At 35.2% G+C, this 13880-nt stretch overlaps 1 protein-coding gene and 1 non-coding gene across 2 annotated transcripts in view; one reads left to right on the forward strand and one right to left on the reverse strand.

Moving 5' to 3' along the window:
* The window catches only part of Eys (eyes shut homolog), a 1560564-nt gene that overhangs the window by 154771 nt on the left and 1391913 nt on the right, over nt 1–13880 (reverse strand).
* Nucleotides 3370–3476, forward strand: LOC125617534. The gene has a single exon (XR_007348576.1). It is a non-coding gene; the product is annotated as a U6 spliceosomal RNA (small nuclear RNA).

Raw genomic sequence — 13880 nt, forward strand, 5'->3', positions numbered from 1 at the left:
AATTTACTTTTCAAACAGTCGATCAAATCCTGATTTTTGAAATCTTAAGTGGGTCAAATAGGAACACCTTGAACATATTTTTACATTTAATATCAAATACTCTTTATTAACATAATGAAAAAATGCCATGTAAATTCTTAGAACAGAGAAGTCTTCTTTTTTTTTCCCTTGAGGATATTATTATTTTAAAATGTGACTTTGCTATAAAATATTACATATCAAATTGAAATACTTTATTAAAGATCATGGAAATGACATATCTTCAAGTTGTTTATTTTTGCATTAGTCCTATAAAAACGTTATATTGGCTACATGGAGCTCTTCCATTTTTATTGGATTTTATTGGATTTGTATTTGCCTCTCTTTCCATTTGGGTCTTATGCTAAATGACATAGCTAAATTAATACCAACTTATGTGTAGTTTATAAATGAAAATCTAATATCCTCCATTACCTTAATCAGGAATTATGTTTCATAAATAACAATTAAGTCTTTTTTGTAGTTCAGTAGTAATGCTTTTTTTTCTGCAAGGTACTAAGTAATTCAATGGTATTAGGGTAGACCTCAATTCTGGACAAGTAGGCTGCTTCTTTTTGTGGTGTAGGTTGAAAAGCTGGATGTTCTCCAATTAAAAATTTTATGTCCATTGTCTCATGGCTGCTCCATGAGAATCAATCCTCTGTGCTTGACTCTTTTTGGGCAGAAAATTAGACATTCTTCTCATAATCTAAGGACGATTTCAGTGTCATCATCTTAATGACACAGTGGCCAGAAGTAATTTCTCTTTTCTTTGACATAGTCATACTTTTGCTTATCCATTCAGGCATTCAAAAAATATTTATGAAGTCCTGACACAGGCCACAGGTTGGTCTTTAGGATAGAAAGACATAAAGCATGACTGTAACTTACCATGATTTTAGTCTCAATTAGTAGTTCTTAATTAGTTTTACAGATAAATTGCTAAGAAATTGACAAAAATACAGATTCAGCCAAATCTGCCTCTGCCCACCTGCTTGGGACCCAGGCCCAGGGTAGGCCTGGGTCTATCCCGCTACCAGCAGACACCCGCTGGAGCTCAGACTCTGGCACAGGACCACCTCCGCAGACCTGCCAGGCCCAGGGTAGGTATTAGTCCACCACCCTACCTCACCTTCCTCCTGGGAACCCAGGCCTAACCTGCTTCCATCTTGGGACACTGCAGATATCGCCATAGCCTTCCCCATGCAGTAGCCTCTACCTTTTACAACAGACAGGGCCTAGAAGCAGCTGCATCTAAGGGCAGGCATCCCAAAGACAGTGTAAGCCCACCCCTTCAGACCCATCTCTAAAAGACCTGCACCCATCTTGGGACACCTCCAATGCTATCTTGAGTCACCACCTTTAGTTGCTGTAGCATACACTGAGGGACAGCTGCAGGGTCTGGAAGCCTAACATCAAGGTGAACAGATAATCTGCATGGATACCAGAAGATTATAGAGTAGAAACTGTAATATCTCAGATCCACACTGCAAGAAAGGAAGACACATAAACAATATGAAAAAAACAAGGGAGGAAAGTGCCCCAAACAAACCAGGATACAACAATAACAGAACCCATGGACAGCAAAGTTGATAAAATGTCAGAGAAGGAGTTCAGAAGGTTCATAATTAAAATGATCTATGAATTAAAGAATGACTTAAATGAGCAAATACAGGCAAAAGTGAGTTGGAAAATCAAATACAAGAGGTTTACAGGATGCCAAGTGTACAAAATTACAACAGATCCACACCAAGTCACATTATAATGAAAATGCCTAACATACAGAATAAGGATAGAATCTTAAAGGTTGCAAGAGAGAGGGACCATATCACATATAGGGGGAGACAAATTCCTATTTCAGCAGATTTTTCAACCCAGATCCTCAAAGCCAGGAGATCCTGCAACAACATATACCAAACTCCAAAAGAAAATGGATGTCAACCAAGAATTATATTCAGCAAAATTAAGCTTTAGATTTGATGATGAAATAAAAACAAAAGTTAAAAGAATTTACAACTAGAAAGCCTGCACTAAATAATGTCCTCTGTGAAATATTCCATGAAGAGCAAATGAAAAAAAATGATGAAAATCAGCAGACAAAGGTATTACACTAAGAGAAAAACTAATCGAAGGGGAAACCAAGTAAAATTAACAAAAATAAACAAAAATGGCTGGGAATACAAACCATGCCTCAATAATAACCCTGAATGTTAATGGCCTAAACTCACCAATCAAAAGACATAGACTAGCAGACTGGATCAAAACAAAAAGACCCAACAATATGCTGCCTCCAAGAGACTCATTTCGTAGAAAAAGACATCCACAGACTGAATGCGAAAGGTTGAGAAAAATAATACCACTCACATGGACTGTGGAAGCAAGCAGGGGTTTTTATCCTCATATTAAATAAAGTAGATTTCAAGCTAAAGTTAACCAAAAGAGATAAAGAAGGCCACTACATACTGCTCAAGGGAGCCATACATCAACAAGACATAACAATTATAACTATATATACCCCTAATAATGGAGCATCTATGTTCATAAAACAAACTCTTCTCAAGTTCAAAAGTCAAATAGACCACAACACAATAATACTGGGTAACTTTAACACACCTCTTTCACCACTGGGTAGATCTTTCAAACAAAAGGTGAACAAAGAAATTATAGAACTCAATAATACAATCAATAACTTAGCCTTAACTGACATATATAGAATAGTTCATCCTTCAATGAGCAAATACACATTCTTATCAGCAACATATGGATCCTTCTCTAAAATAGACCACATATTATGCCACAAAGCAACTCTTAGCAAATACAAAAAAGTAGAGATACTACCTTGCATTGTATCAGATCATAATGGAATGAAACTAGAAAACAATGATAATATAAAAAATAAAAGCTAATTCCAACACCTGGAGAGTAAATAATACACTACTGAATGAACAATGGATTGCAGAAGACATCAAGGAGGAGATTTAAAAATTCATAGAGGTAAATGAGAACACAGATACAACATCTCTGGGATACTATGAAGGCAGTACTAATAGGAAAGTTCATTGCATGGAGTTAATTCCTTAAAAGAAGAAAAATTCAACAACAACAACAAAAATGACCCAACATTGCATCTCAAAGCCCTAGAAAAAGAAGAACAAACCAACAAAAAAATTAGTAGAATACAGGAGATAATTAAAATCAGAGAGCTGGGGATGTGGCTCAAGCGATAGCATGCTTGCCTGGAATGCGTGTGGCCCGGGTTCGATCCTCAGCACCACATACAAACAAAGATGTTGTGTCTGGCGAAAACTAAAAAGAAAATACATATTAAAAAATTCTCTCTCTCTCTCTCTTGTGCTCGGTTCGGCAGCACATATACTAAAATTGGAACGATACAGAGAAGATTAGCATGGCCCCTGCGCAAGGATGACACACAAATTTGTGAAGCGTTCCGTATTTTTTTCATGGAGTTCATTCCTTAAAAGAAGGAAAAGCCAACAAATAAATGACCTCACACTACACCTCGAAGCCTTAGAAAAAGAAGAACAAATCAGCAGAAAATACAGTAGAAGGCAAGAAATAATTAAAATCAGAGCTGAAATCAATGAAATCGAAATAAAAGAAACAATAGAAAAAATTGACAAAACTAAAAGTTGGTTCTTTGAAAAAATAAATAAGATTGATAGACCACTAGCCACGCTAACAAAGAGAAGAGAGAGAGCTCAAATCACTAGCTTATGGGATGAAAAGGGCAACATCACAACAGACAATTCAGAAATACAGAAGATAATTAGAAATTATTTTGAAACCCTATACTCTAATAAAATAGAGGATAGTGAAGGCATCGATAAATTCCTTAAGACATATGAACTACCCAGATTGAGTCAGGATGATATAAACAACTTAAACAGACCAATATCAAGTGAGGAAATAGAATAAGCCATCAAAAGACTACCAACCAAGAAAAGCCCAGGACCGGACGGATATACAGCAGAGTTTTACAAGAACTTTAAAGAAGAACTAATACCAATACTCTACAATCTATTTCAGGAGATAGAAAAAGAGGGAGTACTTCCAAATTCATTCTATGAGGCCAATATCATCCTGATTCCCAAACAAGATAAAGACACCTCAAAGAAAGAAAACTACAGACCAATATCCCTAATGAATTTAGATGCAAAAATCCTCAATAAAATTCTGGCAAATTGGATACAAAAACATATCAAAAAGATTGTGTACCATGACCAAGTGGGATTCATCCCTGGGATGCAAGCCTGGTTCAATATATGGAAATCAATAAATGTAATTCACCACATCAATAGACTTAAAGATAAGAACCATATGATCATTTCGATAGATGCTGAAAAAGCATTCGACAAAATACAGCATCCCTTTATGTCCAAAACTCTAGAAAAATTAGGGATAACAGGAAATTACCTCAAAATGGCAAAAGCTACATACTCTAAGCCTCATGCCAGCATCATTCTAAATGGAGAAAAATTGAAGGCATTCCCTCTAAAATCTGGAACAAGACAGGGATTTCCTCTCTCACCACTTCTATTCAACATAGTTCTTGAAACACTAGCCAGAACAATTAGACAGACGAAAGAAATTAAAGGCATAAATATAGGAAAAGAAGAACTTAAATTAGCACTATTTGCTGATGACATGATCCTATACCTAGCAGACCCAGAAAATTCAACCAAGAAACTTCTAGAACTAGTAGATGAATTCAGCAAAGTGGCAGGATATAAAATCAATACCAATAAATCAAAGGCATTCCTGTATATCAGTGACAAATTCTCTGAAATGGAAATGAGGACAACTACTCCATTCATAATATCCTCAAAAAAAAATACCTGGGAATCAACTTAACAAAAGAGGTGAAAGAGCTATACAATGAAAACTACAGAACCCTGAAGAAAGAAATAGAAGAAGACCTTAGAAGATGGAAGGATTTACCTTGCTCATGGATTGGTAGAATTAATATTATTAAGATGGCCATACTACCAAAAGCACTTTACAGGTTCAATGCAATTCCCATCAAAATCCCAATGACATTCCTTGCAGAAATAGAAAAAGCAATCATGAAATTCATCTGGAAAAACAAGAGACCCAGAATAGCTAAAGTAATTCTAAGCAGGAAGAGTGAAATTGGTGGTATCGCAATTCCAGATTTTAAACTATACTATAGAGCAATAGTAACAAAAACAGCATGGTACTGGCACCAAAACAGGCTGGTAGACCAATGGTACAAAATATAGGACACAGAGACAAATCCACAAAATTACAACTACCTTATATTAGACAAAGATGCTAAAACCATGCAATGGAGAAAGGATAGCATCTTCAACAAATGGTGCTGGGAGAACTGGAAATCCATATGCAACAAAATGAAATTGAATCCCTTTCTCTCACCATGCACAAAAGTCAACTCAAAATGGATCAAGGAGCTAGGAATCAGACCAGAGACTCTGCGTCTAATAGAAGATAAAGTTGGTCCTAATCTTCATCACGTGGGGGCAGGCCCCAAATTTCTTAATAAGACACCTATAGCACAAGAGTTAAAACCAAGAATCAACAAATGGGACAAATTCAAACTAAAAAGTTTTTTCTCATCAAGAGAAATAATATGTGAGGTGAATAGGGAGCCTATATTCTGGGAACAAATTTTTACCCCTCAAACATCAGATAGAGCTCTAATCTCTAGAGTATACAAAGAACTCAAAAAGTTAAACAACAAAAAAGCAAATAACCCAATCAACAAATGGACCAAGGACTTGAACAGAAACTTCTCAGAAGAGGATATACAATCAATCAACAAATACATGAAAAAATGCTCACCATCTCTAGCATTCAGAGAAATGCAAATTAAAACTACTCTAAGATACCATCTCACCCCAATAAGAATGGCAGCCATTATGAAGTCAAACAACAATAAGTGCTGGCGAGGATGCGGGGAAAAAGGTACACTCATACATTGCTGGTGGGACTGCAAATTGGTGCAGCCAATTTGGAAAGCAGTATGGAGATTCCTTGGAAAGCTGGGAATGGAACCACCATTTGACCCAGCTATTCCCCTTCTAGGACTATACCCAAAAGACCTAAGAAGAGCATACTATAGGGACACAGCCACATCAATATTTATAGCAGCACAATTCACAATAGTTAGAATGTGGAACCAACCTAGATGCCCTTCAATAGATGAATGGATTAAAAAAAATGTGGCATTTATACACAATGGAATATTACTCAGCACTAAAAAATAATAAAATCATGGCATTTGCAGGCAAATGGATGGCATTAGAGCAGATTATGCTAAGTGAAGTTAGCCAATCCCTAAAAAACAAATGCTGAATGTCTTCTCTGATATAAGGGGGGTGATTCAAAATGTGATAGGGAGGAAGAGCATGAGAAGAAGACTACCACTAAATAGGGAAGAGAGGTGGGAGGGAAAAAGAGGGAGAAGGGGAGTTGCACAGAAGATGGAAGGAGAACCTCATTGTTATACAGCATACATATATGATGTTGTAATGAGAAAAAGAAAAAGAATGTGTGTCACATTAGATTGGATAGAGAGAAAGGATGGGAGAGGAGGGGAGGAGTAGAGGGGATAGGAAGGACAGCAGAACAGACAATATGCTTGATGTATGTACATTTCATGTATGTATTATATGTCAAAATACATTCTGCTGTCATGTATGACTAAAAAAAATAAATAAAAATTTTAAAAATTCAGAGCTAAAATCAATGAAATTGAAACAAGGGGCTGGGCTTGTGGCTCAGTGGTAGAGCACTCGCCTAGCACATGTAAGATGCTGGGTTTGATCCTCAGCACCACATAGAAATAAATAAATAAAATAAAGGTATTGTGTCCAACTACAACTAAAACAAATTTTTTTTTTTAAAAAAGAAAAGAAGCAATTGAAAAAATTCACAAAACAAAAAGTTGGTTCTTTGAAAAAATAAATAAAACTGACAGACCCTTAGCCATGCTAACAAAGAGGAGAGAGAAAGTTCAAATTACTAACATATGTGATGAAAAAGGAAATATCAAAACAGATACTACAGAAATATAGAAGATAATTAGAAATTATTTTGAAAACTTGTACTCCAAGAAAATAGAAAATATTGAAGGCATCGACAAATTTCTAGAGCCATGATGTTTTGCTCAAACTGAATCAGGATGATATACAAAAGTTAAACAGATCGATTTCAAGCAATGAAATAGAGGACGCCATCAGAAGCCTACCAACCAAGAAAAGCCCAGGACCAAATGGATACACAGCTGAGTTCTACAAGACCTTCAAAGAAGTACTAATACCAATACTCCTCAAGTTATTTTATGAAATAGAAAAAGAGGGAACACTTCCAAACTCATTCTATGAGGCCAGTATCACCCTGATTCCAAAACCAGGCAAAGACACATCAAAGAAAGAAAACTTCAGACCAATATCTCTAATAAACATAGATGCAAAAATTCTCAATAAAACTCTGGCAAATCAAATACAAAAACATATCAAAATGATCATGCACCACAATCAAGTTGGGTTCATCCCAGCGATGTAAGGTTGGTTCAACATACAGAAATCAATAAATGTAATTTATCACATCAACAGACTTAAAGATAAGAATCGTATGTTCGTCTCAATAAATGCAGAAAAGCCTTCAACAAAACACAGCACCTCTTCATGTTCAAAACAACTGGGGATATCAGAAACATATCTCAAAATTATAAAAGCTATCCATGCTAAGCCCTAGGCCAACATCATTCTAAATGGAGAAAAATTGAAGGCATTTTCTCTAAAAACTGGATCAAGACAGGGATGCCCTCTTTCACCACTTCTATTTAAAATAGTTCTTGAAACACTAGCCAGAGCAATTAGATAGATGAAAGAAATTAAAGGGATACACATAGGAAAAGAAGAATTAAATTAGCACTATTTGCCAATGATATGATTCTATACCTAGAAGACCCCAAAAATTATACCAGAAAACTTCTAGAACTAATAAATGAATTCAGCAAAGTAGCAGGATATAAAATCAACACCCATAAATGAAAGGCATTTCTGTATATCAGTGACAAGTCCTCTGAAAGGGAAATGAGGAAAACTACCCCATTTAGAATAGCCTCAAAAACAAACAAACAAACAAACAAACAAAAACTTTGGGAATCAACTTAATGAAAGAGATGAAAGACCTCTACAATGAAACCTACAGAAAACTAAAGAGAGAAATTAAAAAAAAACCTTAGAAGATGGAAAGATCTCCCTTGTTCTTGGATAGGCAGAATTAATATTGTCAAAATGATCATATGACCAAAAGCACTATACAGATTTAATGGAATTCCAATCAAAAATCCCAATAATATTCCTCATAGAAATAAAAAAAAGAAGTAATAAAATTCATCTGGAAAAATCAGAGACACAGAATAGCTAAAACAATCCTTAGCAAGACATTAAACAATAGTAACAAAAAGTAACAAATAGTAATAATAGTAACAAAAACAGCACACTGTTGGCACCACAATAGACTGGTAGACCTCTATAAAGTAGAGGACACAGAGATTAACCCACATAATTACAGTTATATTAGACATAGGCACCAAAAATGTACATTGGAGAAAAGACAGCCTCTTCAACAAATGGTGCTGGGAAAACTGGAAATCCATATGCAACAACATGAAATTAAATCCCTGTCTCTCACCATGCACAGAACTCAACTCAAAGTGGATCAAGGACCTAGGAATTTAAACCAGAGACACTGTGCCTAATAGAAGAAAAAGTAGGCCCAAATATCTATCATGCCATTTAGGGCCCCGGCTTCCTATAGCACAAGAATTAAGATCAAGAATCAATACATGGGATGGATTCAAACTAAAAAGTTTCTTCTCAGCAAAAGAAACAATCAGTGAGATGTATAGAGAACCTACATAGCACTTTTTCAAAATGATAAACTCTATAGGGAATTTGGCAATGAGGTGATGATGAGATTATGAGGTTCTAAAGAACTTGGTTTCTGCTATGAATTTTTTTTTAGTCCATTTCCTTTAGTGATGTCTTAGAACACCTCAATCTATATACTGACCTTTTATTCTGACTGCTACCTTAACTGTGCCTATCACATGTATTTGGGAGATGGCTATAAATTATGAAAGGTTGAAAGTGTCTCTAAAAGTGTTAAATCAAATGCTATAAAAGTTGAGTGTTGACATTTTTCAAAAGTGCAAAAAAGTGCAATAGCAAGAGTTTTAGACTGTTGAAATTACCATGGAAGGAAACTGTACCTGGGAGAATGAAATCTGAGTATGGAAGATGAAGCAACTTTTTTATTTGGCACAAAGGTTGTTTTCTTACTTTTTGCTAATGGAATGTAATTAAGTACTTAATTGTTCTTACTCTCCTTCAAATCAGACCTTGGCAGGGCAGGTAGGTCAAGACACCTTCTGGCTCATTTATTACAATAAAATGCAAACAGTTGACCTAGAAACAAATTGATGGAACAAAGACCCACCAGCGAGACAACATCTGCAGGCATAAACATTAGTGAGATATGAATATAAGCTTCAAATATGCAAATACACTGCCTTTTCCTCAGGAGATGCTGAAGTTTCACTTCTTCATGTTAAGCGTGCAGTAAAATGAGACATAAGCAGACCATTAAGTAGCCAAACTGAGAGGACCTTAAGTAAAAGGGAAATAAAAGGTGCCTTTGTATCCTTTTGAAAATAGAACAGGGGTGTTGACCACAACTATTTGATGACATCTTCCATTTAAAATTTAAATAACATTTACCCCACAATCTCAGCGATTTCATTTTGCATCAGTTGTTAAATAAATCAAAAGTATATCAAGCTACTACAGTGTGAATTGTATTTTAGTATTAATTATTGCATGACATAAGAGAAAATGGAGGTATAATCATTGAATCAGCATTTTGTATTTAGAAGACTTAATAATCATTTAATTTAACACCTGTTTTATTTTAGAGATAAAGGCACTGAGAGCTATGAAGGCAGCAGGGCTGGGAGTAGAAGCTGAGTTCCCTGTGAATAAAAGCAGTAATGTTAGGACATGACAAGTTATCCTGTCCTGTCGTCCTATGAATCCATGTACTTTGCTGGTAATTTTAAGATTAATGTTGTGAAATATCTTTTCTGATCTTAATCCTACTCTCCTCTCAATTTCCATAGCATCTTTTAATAGGATACATCCACTAAGCAACTCATCACTTGTGGAGTAAACAAACACCTCCAACACTGATGTTCATGTTTTAAACTTCATCTTCTACTCACCTAAACCAAGCACTTCATTCTTTTATCAATGATGTACCCATCTGATGCCTGTTTAATTTTTTTTTACTGAGTTTTTAGCACATTCTTCTCTCAAATCTTCCTTTTCTTTATGTGAACAAGTCTTTGATCTTCACGAGTGAGTTCAGTTGTCATTTTTCTCAGGTGTCTTTTATAAATTCAACAGACTTTCCATGAACTTGAGCTAAAGATTTCTCTCTATTCCCCCCAAACCCACATTATTGTGCTATGGTATGTCTCTGTCAACTATGATTTGAGTTATTTAGAAGACCAGGTACACTTGGACTGGAACATCATACCTCAAAAGTTTCTTAAGTTGTTCTCATATTTCTTTTTGACTTTAACCATCTCATACTTGCTTCTGACTTCCATCTGTATATACCTTCTAGAAATTTTACTGAGCAAAGGCTTATTACTACTTCATCCTGTAAGCAGTTCTCTGTAGATGTATTGCAGTGCCTATAAATCATTTGTTTATAGGTTAGGTCCTTTATGTGCACTTCAGTGTCAAATATTGCTTCTTAAATCATTTCATATACCTGTTATATGCTATGTACATGTATCTGTTTGCTTAGTTACTTTGAATAGGTTTGACTTTTAGAGAAATGTTAGGTTCATAGCAAAATTGAGTGGAAAGTACAGAATCTCTTTATAGGCTCTCGGGCTCCTTCACTATCAACATCACACACCAGAGCAGTACATTCATTACAATTGATTAGTCTACACTGACACATGTCTCTCCAAATCCATCATTTACATTACAGTTCACTTCTGGTGTTGTATATTCTCTGGTTTTGACAAATAAATAGCAATGTTTATCCACCATTATAGTATCATAGAGAATACTTTTCTTTGCCCTTAAAATGCCCTGCGCTCTGCCTATCCATCTATTCCCACCCCTTATCCTCTGTCAACCACTGAATTTTTAACTATTTCCAGAGTTTTGCCTTTTACAAAATGTCATATAGTTGGTGTCACTCTCTGTAGGCTTTTAAGATTGTCTTCTTTAACTTATGAATATGCATTTAAGTTTCCTCAATGTTCTTTTATGGATTAATGGTTCATTTCTTTTTCACACTGTGTAACAGTCCATTGTCTATATGTACCAAGGTTATTCACCTATTGAAAACAGCTGCTTCTAAGTTCCAGCACTTATGAATAAAGCTGCTATGACTTATTTTTCATACTGCAAAAGCATGTTAAGAACTATTGAAGTATATGGAACTGTTTAAAATGGTAAGTACTGATATTGTGCCCTTTAACTTCCTTCTCATTGTGTTCTATTTACACTGATGATCTCTGCGAATGGTTTGGTACATATGCATCCAATCACCTTCAATGCCAAGTTTACTGAATAAGTGAACCATTGTAAGGCCAAAGATGTTAGTTACTTTATTCAAAAAGTGAAAGAGCATAAGAGGATAAGTTATGGTCCATAAAGATATCAATTCCTAGTCCTGAGAACCTGTAAATGTTACCTTATTTGTGTCTGAAGTTGTGATTAAGATTAGAATATTGATATGGGAAGATTATATCTTGGCATATCTGAATTTTCATTGTAATATGACATATTACCCAGATAGAAGAGGAGGGGGCAATGTTATGCCAGAGGTAGAGATTGAAATAATGTAGTCACTGGCCAAGGAAGCTACCAGAAACAGGACATGCATGGAATGGATTCTACCTAGAGTTTTCAGTGGCAGTGTGACCCTGCCATTCTTGGCCTTAGCCCAGTCAAACTGATTTTGGATTCCTCCAGAATTGTGAGAGAATACATATCTCTTTTTAAGTCACCAAGTTTGTGGTTACTTGTTACAACAACGATGGGAAACCAATACAAAGTCTGTTTGCATACTGAGTCATGTGGTGCTGTAAAAGAGACAAACAGGATGCTGGCCTTGACCCTATCTATATGATAAAAATGGTCTTGGTGAAGGGTATGTGACTAGGTCATTTCATGTTTTCCTAGGACCAGTAAGAAACCAGCAGAGGTTGTAAAAGCAGAGAAGTGACAACATCACTTGTGTTTTGAGGTAGATGCAGAGACTGGAATCACAGGCAGTAATGAAAGTGTTGCTCATGGGAACTGATGAGTCTGGACTGCCATAGTAACAGTGGTACCACAAAGGAGAGGCTTGAATTTAAGAGACTTTTGCAATGGAATTGAAAATACTTGGTAATTACATCATTTTACAACCATGTTGCCATTTTAGGTCCAACACCTTATCCCTAATAAAGGATTCTATACAAATGTTTAGACTTCCTCTACATAAATCATAGCAGTTCTTCAGAAAATGATTTGAATATTATTTTTTAATCAGAGCTAATATTCATTTTATTTATTTATTATGTATTGAGGATTGAGCCCAGTGGTACTTCACACTGAGCTATATCCGCATTCATTTTTATTTTTTATTTTGAGACAGGGTCTTACTCAGTTGCATAGGCTGTCCTCAAACTTGCCAAGGCTAGCCTTGAGCTTGCAATCATCCTGTCTCAGACCCTTGAGTTACTGGGATTATAGGCAGGGTAATAATCTTTTAAATATGTGACTTTAAACAGTCCTTTCCTACATTCTTGATAGTTTATTTTAACAGTATGAATCTATAGACAATGAATTAAAATAGGCATTTGTATCATACATCACTTGCATCAAGGAAAGATTACCAATAAGATGATTTCATTTTAGATGATCTCAAATGTCACTTGAATAATGAATCAAATTATTATTAATAGACATCAGTCTTTTTAAGTGCTAAACTTCAGAGAAAAATATGATTAAATTAATAGCATTTTAACTATATATTGATATAACAATATCAATTACAATATATATTGATATACTGACAATATATAACTATATACTGATGGACTAATTTTTCTCATAATCAAATAGTATAATGAGATTAAAAAGTATGCATTTTTGATGCATCATTCTGAAGAGTAAGAGCAATTTTTGCTCAAATGAAATGAATAAACATGGAATCACTACTATGCTGCTCTATATTCCTAGTAATAATTACTTTATAAAAGGTTAATAAATGTCAAGTAAAAGCAGTTATGACCTACCTAAAGGTTAACCTGAAAATAGTTAAAATGAAAAAAAAAGAAAGAAAGTGCAGATTATTACATTTATTGACTGACACTGATTCTGAGAGAGCAGACTATTCTGGAATGATTAATTGATAATTAAATTTCGAACAAGCACCTTTAACCTCTAAACAGGATGATAATTTAAAGGTCCTACCAGATTCAGACTGCCTGCTAATGCATTCCTCTTCCTCTAAGAATCAGCAAAGTCAGTGACTAGTATCTTTATAACATGTGCTGACATGTGAAGTGATCCACTTGTGAATCCCTACAATACAGGGTAGGGGCAAGTCCCCAATGTCACTCTCCTTTCCAGCATTTAGCAGGGATTTCTAATGATACAAAATCCTTGGGAATGATGCTAAGCCTAAATTTATACTACTCTCAATTCTCTGAGAGATCATCTATTTGTTTACTTTTTTTTGTCAGTTGATATTGGTCTTTCTTTTTTTTTTTGGTGCAA

The sequence above is a fragment of the Marmota marmota genome, unplaced genomic scaffold, assembly GCF_001458135.2.
Source record: "Marmota marmota marmota unplaced genomic scaffold, marMar, whole genome shotgun sequence".
NCBI lineage: Eukaryota > Metazoa > Chordata > Mammalia > Rodentia > Sciuridae > Marmota > Marmota marmota.